The sequence below is a fragment of the Maylandia zebra genome, linkage group LG14, assembly GCF_041146795.1.
Source record: "Maylandia zebra isolate NMK-2024a linkage group LG14, Mzebra_GT3a, whole genome shotgun sequence".
Classification (NCBI taxonomy): domain Eukaryota; kingdom Metazoa; phylum Chordata; class Actinopteri; order Cichliformes; family Cichlidae; genus Maylandia; species Maylandia zebra.
Genome location: NC_135180.1, coordinates 9,963,340 through 9,976,753, shown reverse-complemented (window position 1 = coordinate 9,976,753; position 13,414 = coordinate 9,963,340). Strand labels below are relative to the sequence as shown.

At 40.2% G+C, this 13,414-nt stretch overlaps 1 protein-coding gene across 4 annotated transcripts in view; it reads right to left on the bottom strand.

Moving 5' to 3' along the window:
* The window catches only part of sik3 (SIK family kinase 3), a 40,341-nt gene that overhangs the window by 25,919 nt on the left and 1,008 nt on the right, over positions 1-13,414 (bottom strand). The window lies entirely within an intron of this gene.

Below are 13,414 nucleotides of genomic sequence, written 5' to 3'. Positions count from 1 at the left end.
CAGTGCAATCGACAGAAACACTAACCTCGCATGCCTTTGGTCAACAAGGTCTATCTTTGAGGAAGTAAAAGTCGTAAAAGGTTTCCGCGGGTGAAACTGTGGAAGCTTTTATTAACCTTCTATTAATGGTTGCCTGTAAATGCCTTTGTCTGCGGATCTCAGGCGGTCTCTCGCCCTTGTCAGTTTTCGGCTTGGTGCGGCTGAGGTGTAGGTGGCATTTGGCTTCGGTTCTCCATTGTTCTCTCTGGTGCTAATGTGCTAGTCTCAAGACTGCTTGACTTCCACACCGACGTCTGCTCAGCCAAGAAGTGTATTCTGCTACAGTAAATTGAAACAGTCTTGCTGACCACGCAAAGCACTTTAGACTACACGCCACATTTAACCATACATTCATACTGTTCTTATTCTCCACACTTCAAGCACTTTATCAACAAGACAACCACAAACTATTCAGAATTGCCAATTAAGCTAACACGAATGTGTCTGGACAGCGCTGAGGGGTTTACAAGCAAGCCAGTCAGAGCATCTCTACTGGAAAAACTGTTTGATGACACCATTTTTAAATTGCCCTCAAGCATGTTTTCGGCATCATCTTCTGTTAAAAAAAAAAAAAAAAACAGAGAGTGCAGGGAAATACCTGACAACATATCTATAGAGAACCTACAGATAACATGAATGACGAGCTATGCTCTGTGATGCCTGTTCGCGTAGCTTTCAGGATCCTTTAGGACTTGAACTTGAAAACATCCATGCATGACTCAACTATAATTCTAAAAAGCAGAACTTGGTTTATGTAATGTCTACAGTGGGAAGCCTGGGAAAGTGCATCTTGTGTGCTCATCTGTGTTCTCACACACACACACACACACACACACACACACACACACACACACACACACACACAACATGGTGTGGTGTTAAACTGTATGAGGTTAACATTCATCGACAGCAGGCACAGATTACGACACCCACAGAGGGAATAATGCTCAGGCTTAACCCACATCAGCATGTGAAGGCGTTTTAACTCACATGCACACAAAAACCCCAGCTCAACTGATAACCTGCCATCCAATGTTTGCTGTTAAATCTCATATTTTCAAATATAAACACTATAAAACTGAGTCTGAGTCTTGCATGCTTATGTCACAAAGACATCACGCACCATGAGGCCACGTCAGGTCAGCACAAATGGCGTTGCTCTGGCTGTGCTAGGCATGAGCACGCACAGTGATGTTACAGGCACAATGAGTCAGCAGCACAATGCCTTTCAGAGGTGTTTTACTGGTGTGTTGTGCACTTGTATGAGTAAATGTGTCGAAATGACTCAGCTGAGTGTGTTGAGCTGAAAGTACAAGAAAGGGGACATGCTACAGCGCAGAGAAAAAAACTGGACATCACATTCATCTGCCAATTTGGCAGCTTTTTCCCCTTCTTAAATAGCAAAGCAGGCATTTTATGGTGACTAAACTCTGTGGGATAGAAATACCTCATCGTGAGTAGCATTCACCACTGAGCTTTGATGAACACAGACATCACAAGAACCACTCCTCCGAAGCTTAATAACTATTTTATTCGATTTTTATTAATGACATTTTTATATCAGAAGTAGAAATTGGAATTAATGCATATTTTACAAGGAGACGCCACCTGAAACAGCATCAGTCTGCATTAGGCCTGTTCGAATGAACGATCAGCTTGGGGATTGGCAATGTTCAGAGTAAGTGGCCACTATCAGCTTCTTTTTTTTAATGTCTTAAAAAATATTATTATTAAATTAATATCCAATTTAATTTGACCCGTCATAGTTTTGCATCAGCATTCTATGACTATAACTGCTACTTGCAACACCTACACAGTAGACTTGAATAGTCCAGAGCAGCAAGTCTTTTGTGGCATGCTCAGCTAAACGCAGTTTTCAATGTGCCTGATTACCATAGACAGCACAAAAGATGGAGGTAACGACCATGCCATCCCCGGTGGCTTTGGACTCCACATTTTGAAGGCTCAACAACAATCTTTCTTTAGCATTAAAAGTGGAGACAACACGTCCTTCATCAGGATGCTACAAACATACAGACACATCTATATAACATTCAAATCAAATTTAACCAGCAACATACTTACTAAGACTGCAGTCAAAAACTGAACAGGTGCCATGCAAAGACACATATGCTGGCCAAGGCACAGAAAACTGCTAATTACTGGAAGAAATGTAACACCAATTACATGCAAGTAATTGTACTGTCCTGTTAAATTATGCTATTAACTTTTCACAAGGGTGGGATTAATAATGTTTGCTGCATAGCTCCCAAAACTAACGTGGGTGTTTTTTTACGACCTAAACCCACTAGCTGCTACCTTAATGATAACTTAACAGACAGTTAGTGTGGGTGATTGATAGTGAAAAGCTAACTTTAGCATGTGTACACCATTGTGCATGTTGAACATACTGTGAACTTCCCATGTATTTACTGCAAATATAGTAACCAGTTATCCATCCTTTATTTAACATCATTGCTCTCTGCAGCACTGCACATATAAATACGCTAAACATGTTACTGTCTTTACTGTCTGTTTATATTGAGAACAAGAAAACAAAACAGAGCCCAATTTCCTGTATTTGGACACATACTTGGCCAGTAAAGCAGATTCTGATAGCTGTTAAATGCTTCGATGCTGGTGAAATGAGAGCCTTATTGACATCTCATATATTCTATAAAAGTGTTGTGAACTTCACTTAGTTCAGCTGCTAGTGAGGAGTGGGTCTGTGTGTAATGCTACTGTGTGAACTTGTGTCTCAAGTGGAAGAGGCAAAGATGGCACTGATGGCATCAAAACCACTGCAAATGAGCATCTAATCCAATAGTAATTTTTGGTGTTGAATAGTAACTGTGCATATGCTTTTTAATGATGTAAACTTGGGCATTATAAGACTGGAGTCTACAGTGACAGACCTTTGGAGCTGACTTCAAGCAACACCTGGGGAACTCAAGTTTTTGGCATTTTTGCATCGGCTTTATTTTTCAGCTCTAGAAGCTGCCTCCTGGCATTTACTTAGACCATCTATGCAAAGACACAAACCTATGCAAATCTGTGACCATCAAAGCAAAAAAGGGAGTAAAGGAGTAATCACTGGGCGATCGTGGCTCAAGAGTTGGGAGGTCGCCTTGTAATCAGAAGGTTGCCGGTTCGAGCCCCGGCTCTGACAGGCTCGGTCGTTGTGTCCTTGGGCAAGACACTTCACCCGTTGCCTACTTGTGGTGGTTAGAGGGCCCATTGGCGCCAGTGTCCGGCAGCTTCGCCTCTGTCAGTGCGCCCCAGGTGGCTACAATGTAGCTTGCCATCACCAGTGTGTGAATGTGTGTGTGAATGGGTGGATGACTGGATGTGTAAAGTGCTTTGGGGTCCTTAGGGACTAATAAAGCGCTATACAAATACAGGCCATTTACCATTTACTTCCTGCTAAGTTCTGAAAGTATGTTACTGAGTCGTTCACCCATTTCCAAAGTGCAACCAGTAACTGGAAGTTAGTAGTTCTCCCTTTGCTCCAAAAACACTCCATAAACTGTATTCACACATGTAACATGAAGCAAAATTTCTCCTTGGGTTTGTCTGCACACAACCATTAGACTTGTCCTTGGAGAAACAACACACATTTCTCCTGATAATGCCTGATGTTGAGCTGATGGTTCCACTGATATAGAAACCAGTACAACTAAATGCAGTAGCCTTTCTTCTACTAGGACCAGTGCCAACTACAAGCCCTGTGTGTGAGAGCTTTATCCATCATACAGGTAAGAGGCTACAGAACAGGGACTTTGCATGCACTCTGAGGCAGAGCCGTAGCTGATTTTATAATTCGACAGGAACACAATGTGATCGTATTGACGAAGCCTCGAGTGCCCTCAAACGTGCGCCGCACAGTCACACACATTCTGGTGCGTGTTCTTCCTCTTTTGAAGCTGCAGATTCACTGAGACGCGGGAGAAGACAACTACAGGGCAGGAAAATAAGTCAGGCAGAAACGTAGCCTTTGTCGTATTACTCACCCAAATGAAATCACATTCGGGCATGTGTATGTGTGTCTGTGAGAAAGCGAGAAGGATTGCTGTATCTTTGAGAGCTGTGTGTGAGTGTACTGAGGGAGTGAGTGAAATTGTTACACAGTACATTAGGCCTGTTACCTAACGCTTGCCATCCTGTCGGCCCCCTTCCTCTTGCTTGTTTCTTACCAAGAGCACAGGGGAGGAAAAGGGGGACAACACAGGAAAAAGGACAGAAGGACATGGGGAAAGGCCTGCTTCCCTAAGAAACACACAGGTCAGGGTGTGCCACACAGCACCGTGTACCTATCATGACACTTTGCAGTTATTTCAATGACAAAGAAACCAAGGACCCAGTCCGTCTGATAATAGAAGCGCACTTTGTTCATGGCAGACAAAGACCATAGCCAATGGTAAATCACTCGCATTCAAAATTGGTGGTTGGGGTCTGGAACCACCATCATCACGACTGAAACCATGGAAACCAGTTAAGACTTCAATGAAGCGACCTTTCTCCAACTAGGAGCCTTGGCAACACACTAGGGCTGCTCGATTATGGCAAAAATGATAATCACGATTATTTTCACTGAAATTGAGATCACGATTATTTGACGCTATTTATTTAACCCTTTAAGACCTACTATAGAACCAAGTCCACCAGAGCTTATATTATTTTTATTTATTTTTTTTACATGCTGTAGTGCCATTTGTGGGAGCATTTCAAGTTGCTATACATCAATACAACTGTTATAGCCCATATTTTAATAATATGTATGCATTAAGTCCATAGTAATTACATAAATTGCAAAAAAGTGCAATAAACTACAAAAAAAATTGAAAATCGCTTTTGTTTTGTTTACATATATTTCTACTTGGAGAAGTTTAAGAGGTTTATCCCTCAAAACTTTAAATACAATAAAGTTGCAAAAAATAGTTTCCCACCACAGGAAATTTATTTTGAGTGTCTTCATAGTTTTATTTTGGAGATACAGCAATTTTTATATACTGCAGGAAAAACAAAAAACAATCCTATGATGCAAATTTGCAAAGAAAACAGCATGTGCATCATTTCACTGTGGGAAGTGTTACGAACAGCTGATAGGAACGGCAAAGCGTGTTTCTGGAATATTATGTTTTTGTTCCTGCAAGCGCTTTTTATGCAATTTTTGCAAAGCTATATGTGGAACGAAACCGTGACCGAGGACAAGCTGATGGCATAAGATGTAAGTACAACTCCTCCGGTTTCATATGCAAAACAAATTATTGCGCTAGCTTACACGGTTCAGGTTCTACAGGGATTTAAAAATAGTTACGCAAAACGGAGCATGCTGCTCTGACCGGCTTTAAAGGGTTAACAATGACTTTAAAAAAATAATATAAAATAGTGTGCAACACCACTGAAGTTTTTTTTTTTTAAACTCTTTTCAACCAACGGCAGTCACTCTCCTCTCCAAATAACTTCTGCTTAGCTTTCCGAGCTTCCCTCGGGTCCTCTTAATCAGCGGTCTCCACCCTTTTTTGCGCCACGGACCGGTTTATGCCCGACAATATTTTCACGGACCGGCCTTTAAGGTGTCGCGGATAAATGAGGGAGGGGCTAATAATCGGCTCAGTCATTTTTAATGATCGTTGAAAGCCCAGATCGTAATCGTGATTAAAATTCGATTAATTGAGCAGCCCTACTACACACAGTCGCCGCTGACAACAAGTAGCACTTTGGATGATGACGGCACAGAGTTGTGATTTTTAACTGCCGGCTTCCTGTGCCTACAACTCAACCCGCTGCAGAAAAAGCCCAACTCGACTTTATTTTTAACCAGATCAAACAAGACCACTGATCACACCTCCTTCATCATGATGCTACACACACGCATATAACATTCAAATCAAATTTAACCAGCAACCTGCCTGTTAAAGCATCACACAGACTAAGACTGGAGGTTTTTGTTGTGATCGGTGATTTGCAATAACCATGTTTACAATTCAAATAAATAAAGGTTTGTCATGCAGATAAAACGGACACTATTTGGTGCTGCATTCTGCACTCCGAGTTCATCATATGTCCTTGGGTCGCACATCAATAAATTATTAGCGATGACCTCTTACCTAGAAACCAGCAAGGACCAAAGACACTGTAGTAGCAAAGATGAAACGTTTCACTGATTCTAATTAATTAAATGTGCATAAACAGTCAATTCCATAAAACATCTGACGGGCACTGTTAAAAGGATATGCAAAAAGGATGTGCAAATTTGCCACCTGTTAAAGCGGTCTGCACTGTAAACACAAGGTGACCACCTCAAAGCCTGCACCCTTATGTCCTAAGCTAACAGGAAAATTGTCCATCTCTATGATATACAAGCAACATATGCATTTGTTTTTCATCGTGTCTATATAAATCCTAAATCACTCTTTGGAATCTTTTTTATAAAATGTATTCAAGATTTTAATGACATGACATTTTGTTTACAAATATCTACAAATTAAACATATTTGTTTTAGTTTGTCAGTTTGACATAGAAAGTAGGGCGGGGCCATATCATACCGTTCACGGTAATACCGGTATAATGTTGGGCAACGATAGGAAAATGAAATATTGCGATAGAATATGGGTAAAACGCGCATGCGCAGTGCCTTTGTTTTCATACGCACATGGCAGAAAAAGGGTGCCGGCGACAGAGAATGAGAAAGGCGAAAGCAGATCGTTGAATGAAACCGATGAACCAGAATTGGTTTGTAAAAATGCTGCAACTTCAGTGATGTGGAACTGGTTTAGCTTTCGTCCGTCAGATACACAACAAAGCACTATTTTGGTGGCGCATGCTAGCGGGCCGTCGTTATTACTGTGTTTTTTGGAAAATACAGCACACTTAAAATCAATCATTCGATTTTTCTGAAAATCGACAGTGCCCCTTATAATCCCGTGTGCCTTACGTATGAATTCTGGTTGTGTTTACTGACCTCGAAACGATTTTATGTTGTACACGACGCTCGAAAAACAGTCAAATGTTTTAGTACAACTTTGCTAAGCTACAAATCCCGTAGGCAGGAGCCTCGCGGAGTGATACGTACTGTGCTTCAGCATAGTATTACGGTATTGTGTGTGTATAACCTCTTTTTAAGTTTTGTGAATATTATACATGGTTATGCTGAGGATATGTTGGCCAATTTCCACTGGAAATGCCTTTTGGTTAAACTGTCAGCAAGGAATTTGCATTTACAATGTTAACTTTTTATATAACTTTAATGCACATAAAAAACAGCTGCTTGTTTAAGTGAAAATACGTTGATTTTTTTTTTTTTTTTTTTTTTGCACTAATAAAGTTGTGGAGTTGTAAAGTATCTTGTCTCGTGTCAATTATATCGTCAGTTATATCGTTATCGCAAATTTTCAAATGTATATCGTGATAAATATTTTTGGTCATATCGCCCTGCTCTAATAGAAAGCAATTTAAAGTTGTGATCTTACTACTTTCTTAGATCACACTTTAAAACGAGTGTGCGTGTCTATGTATTCTTTACATTTCAGCAAGTGCTCTTTCAAAACACTTTGCGTTTCAGTGAGTGTGTATTGCTAACATGGGAAGGAAAGCTGGTGGTAATTTTGGAGGAATCTGAATAAGTGATTCTTCAGAAATATAAATAATTGAACAAATGACATTAAGGTGACTCCTTTAGGTGTGGAGCGACTGATAATGACAACAGTGCATCACAAAGATGGCCGTGCAGAGATAGGGATGGATTCTATTGGAGAACAAAAGCTTAAAAACATCAGTCACCGTCACCTAAATCACCTACAGTGTGGGGTTGTTAAAACAGAATCAACACTGCAGTACTTTGTAAGCTCTGCAACTGGAAATGTCTTTTCAAATCAGCTCAACCTGCAGTGCTCCGGCTGTTTCCTGTACTGTGTTTACTGTAACACGGAATTATCTCATATCATTTGATATGCCAGTTGTAAACTCTTGATGTGGACCCAATATCAAAGTTAGACCCCCTTCTGGTTTGGATCTTCATTCTTTCATTTGAGAATAAACGCGTATTAACTGCTTATTAAATGTTGTTTTAGTATCAGAATAAACAAGATCAGAAAGTCTAACCTAAAACTCTCTTTGACTTGCTAGTAGTGCTGGGCCACATTATACCATTCACGGTAATACCGGTATAATGTTAGGCAACGATAGGAAAATGAAATATCGCGATAGAATATGAGTAAAACGCGCATGCGCAGTGCCTTTGTTTTCATATGCACATGGCCGATTGTTGAGTGAAACAGATGAACCAGAATTGGTTTGTAAAAATGGTGCAACTTCAGTGATGTGGAACTGGTTTGGTGTTTGTCCGTCAGATACACGACAAAGCACATTTTTTTGCAGAACATGCAAGCGGCCGTCGTTATTGTCGTATTTGTCGGACTAAGATGCTCTTAAATCTGGGAGTAATCTGGGTCCTAAACTCCGTATGCTTCAGGTCAAACGAACACTGCAGCATCACTGAGAGTTAAAAACTGTCTAAATTCTTTCATCTTTAATAAAACGATCAGCATTGCTGCTTTACCAGGTGTAACTATGAAGTTTAACTTCCAGGCATCCATGAAAACAAAAGTTATTACATTTAACGGAGTTAGAAGTTAGCAGCAAGCTAGCGGAAGTTAGCTCGCTAGTTTCCTAAGCATGATATAGCATGTTCTGACTGAGAGATTTCTGAAAAAATTCAAACGTACAGCTCTGTTATCACTTCCAACATAAATGAAGACAGGAAACTAAACAGCAGTGACGTTTGTAGGGTTACTGAAGTTAGGCTAGCTGGTATATAATGATGTGCTACGTGATCGCTAGCGACACAGCTATGTTAGCATAACATAAACAGTGAAGCTGGAGGACGAACACTAACACTTTTCCACTTATAAAAGTTAATGTTAAGGTTCCGGATAGTTAGAGACAAATGCAATCGCATGGCAGGATGCTGTAAACGGACCAAACTTCAGTCAGGAGAACAACTGAGATAATCCATCCACAATACAAGGTTAGTCATTAATGTACTGCAACAACATGGGAATAGAGCAGCTGCCAGAGAATTCAACATTAATGAATCAATGGTACAGAAGTGGAGGAAGCAAGAAGAATGAGTTTAATAAAGTTTGATTTATCTGACTGCTTTATTTCGCTTAATGTGCCTTATAATCCAGTGCACCTTATGGTCCAAAAAATACGTACTGCACACTGCAGTTTAATGTTGCAAAGCACCTCTTTTTAACTTCAGTGGATATTATACATGGTTATGCTCAGGATATGTCAGCCCATTTCTACTGGAAATGCCTTTTGGTTAAACTTTCAGCAAGGAATTTGCATTTGCACTGTTACATTTTTATAAAGCTTTAATGTACATAAAAACCAGCTTCTTATTTAAGTGAAAATAAATGGAAGGTTGTCTTTTTGCGCTAGTAATGTTGTGGAGTTGTATTTTGTCTCGTATCAATTATATCATCAGTTATATCGTTATCGCAAATTTTCAAATATATATCGAGATAAATATTTTTGGCCATATCGCCCTGCTCTACTTGCTAGCTCCTGTGTCTTATCAAACCTAAGTGAGAACACATCGGTAGCTACCAGGTGTATCCGCAGCAAGCCTGTGGGTGTCCCCGGTCCTGTCCTATGTATGCTCCAATCAGGCACCAACCTCACCTAAACCAAACAGCGCTGTAGCAAGAGCACATCTAGTGTGGACTAAATCTACTATGTGCTACATATGAGACAGTATAAAGTCCGAAAACACTAAAACTTAATTCGCCTGACACTCTCCGAAATGTCCGTGGGAAAACAGTGACCAAGATTAAATGAACAGATGTAGCATTTCAAATAAAATTTCTCATATTTATTTGAGGTAAAAGCTTTCAAATAATTGATGAATTAGCTTTTACATTATTCGATTATCGAGTCATGCGTTGCTTGAGAAAAGTTTGAGGAGCAATGTTCAAGGCCAAGCAATCAAACAAGTACAGTGTTAATTATATTTTATAAAATGACTGACCAAAGAATTGTTTTAATTAGTTACATCTTAATACACGTTAATTAGGCATTAGTTAATGCCTATTATACCTAACTACATGAGTATATCCTGCTTGCTAGTTTAAATGTTTACATATTCATTATTATTATTTCTATTAGATGAAGGCACATTGGATATTTTTGTAAATAAGGGCAAATCAAATGGCTCTTATTGTTGCTATAGTTGAAAAGAATTTAAAAATAAAAGCAAAACTCAATGATGGGTCACAGTTTACTTAGTCCCCAAAATTCACAGAACTATGAGTAACAGATTTAGTCTACAATGGGTAGTTTACAGTGTCACAGTATCAGAGAGGACTAATAGGTTTTATTAATGAGCCACGGCTAGCAAGGATGTTTGTGGATACCCTGAGCAGTAAAGCCAACATTTATCCACAATGCTAGCAGCAACATGTGACACAAACTGCGTGAGTGTAACAACTCTCTTGTTTTGACTTCCACCTCACAAACTGATCTTGTCTGGGTGAAATGAACTTTCACTATTACGACATCAAGGTGCACCACACCAATTGTTTGCTTCTCAAGGTCTGTGCTGTGTGACTGCCTCCGTTTTACTAAGCATGTAAGCCAAAAGCCCCAGATTTCCACAAATGTGCACGGCAAAAACCCAAGTTGAAGTGCTATTGGGAAATTAAACTCTGAACTAATTGCCCATCGAATTGCTCAGATTTTATAAAACATCAGAGGGGGGAATGAGGCTTCGAAAAGGGACCATCCCTTTCTGTGCTTGTGAGCCACAGAGTATAAATATCCAGGTCCTCTTCTGTGTGACTGCACTGCAGGATATCACGCAGCTCCATCTGAGAACGGGGGGAGTTGTTAGGCTGTTTATGACTAGTCAGCATTTCTCTTCAGATCGTTATAGAACCTGGGCCATGAAACAAAGCTACCCGTGCGCATTTCATCTGATGGCTGATTACCATATCCATATTCATGATAACTACGGGCACGTTAAAGCACGCTGCTACTCTTCTGATATCCGTAAGCCAAGTGGGGACGCTGAAACCCCTGCGATTAGGGGTGGGTTTTTATAATCGATTCATCGATTAAAATCGATTCTGGCTTGGATAACGTAAAATCGATTCATTAAAATCCTGAATCGATTTTTTAATATAAATTTATTTTGTCCGAAATGCCAGAATCTCTGGTGACATCTCACAAAATTTCAAGAACCACCAAACAGTAAATGAGAGCAGGTACAGGGATTCTGCACATAGACTTAAACACACAGCGCAACCCGCGGATCAGAATCAGTTAGATGTCGCCTTTCTCACAGTCGGGGCTGAAAGCCGACAGCTCGCTGATCCGGGTCCGCGCTTTGTGTTCACGCCCTTTATGCGCTGATTCTAAAGCTGTTAGTTTGATCTCTCTCCAAACAATATTGATCGAACCAGCAGCAAAAGAAGATCCAAACGCTTCACATAAACATCGTCATGAATTCACTCTTTTACTGTTTTGCTTCCATTGCGATGCGCAGCTCTCTCTCTCTCCCTCTCTCCCCCCCCCCCCCCCCCCTCTCTCTCGAACAGTTTCGCTTTCTTCATTATTCGCTTGCTTGTTACGCACAAGTCTACTGTTGTTTACAGCGCTGTCGGCCGCTGTTTTTTTCCCTTTTACATTCTTCCGAAAAGAAAACCTCATTTCTGCTGTTCAATACTGAACAAATTTAAACTTTTTAATATTATTCAAAATGCAAAATGCTTAGCCGTGTGTCTAATAAAACCGCTGTAACGTCAGAGGTAATGTTCATTAATTAATGGTTTTCTTTCGTTTTTGATGTACTGCAGAATATTTTTATAAAATCCCAGGCCAGGAAAACCTTCATGTTTTTCTGTGTTTTATCCTCAGCTACTTTGACACAAAGGCATCTGCTGTGATGCTCACACCTTGGATAAAGTCTTGCGAGTGTCAGCTTCCTTTTTATAGATACAAAAATATGTAAATGTTCTGATCTGAATTATACTTCTGACTGTCAAAATTTCCCAGATTTAAATCGAATCGAATTAAATCGAATCGTGGATCGAATCGATTTGGGACCTTGTGAATCGGAATTGAATCGATTCTAGAAATCAGTGACGATACCCAGCCCTACCTGCGATTGTTGGTGGAAATTATGAGGTTACTGCGACCAACCATCAACAGACAGAAAACAGGGCTTATTTCATTCTCTCAGTGATTGTCATCTCTCAGGCTCAGACAGACACACATCAATACAAGTGAAAACAATAGACATTGTATTGTTATTGGAGGAAACTAACAACATCTCCCATAAATTCTGGCCTCTACATATCATAGTCAAACACACACACAGGTAGTCTTTCGAGCAACATCCCCAGGATTAAAAACATCTCCACGGCTCACCGACCCTTGTGTATTTTGTCATGAAACTAAATGGAGGGTTCAGTCTCTATGTGACGCAAAGCATCCAAATGCCCCGTGTCTACTCGTCTGTGTGTATGTCAACAAAAACACCAAGGTAAAGCTACACACTTGGCAGCTTTGACATACCTCTATTTATATCATCTCAATAAAAGGCTCTTCATCATATATTGCAGGCACCGCTTTCAGTAATCGAAGCCCTGAGTGTTCACCTGCACATCGATCACTACTGATCCCAATACTCCCGATAACCTAAGGAAGGATTTTTAACGCTGCTATACTAATCTGCTGCAAATCACAGTTAGTATTAGAAGAGACCTCAATGACGCATCTGTTGTCAAATATGCCAGCAAAGGCCTTCTGATTTGTTTGGCACTTTTTAAGGTTACATTACCAACACAGCTGATAACCCAGTGGCAACAGACTGCTCAAAGACAAATAAAGCCTTACAAAAACTCAGGCACCGCACGCGATAGGTCAGCAAAACTTCAAAACAATACTCAGAATTTGTGAGTGCTGCCTTTTCTTTGTAATGCCCCCAAACGTGTCGCAAACAATAAGATTTTTTTAAAGCACTGAGTTGCGGCCAACTTCAGTGTAAGGCTGAAAGGCATCTACTCATGAAGGATGATTTTGTGTTTCATTAATTTTCTGACAGTAGCATCTGCCATTAACTATGCCAATCGTTCAGTATATTTCAAACTGTCGCACACACCATGCAAACGCGTTTATGTTCCACTTAAAACTGTATAGTGACCATTCTGAAAACACTTTCATTTTTTTGGCCAATGTCAATATTTTCCTGTCCACGAGGACTCAACGCGCTGTCATCTAGCTATTAAACCTGATATCTAGTACTACAAAATCTGATATGTACAGCTGAAAATGTTCCAACAAACTGGTTAAGGTGTACGAACGTAT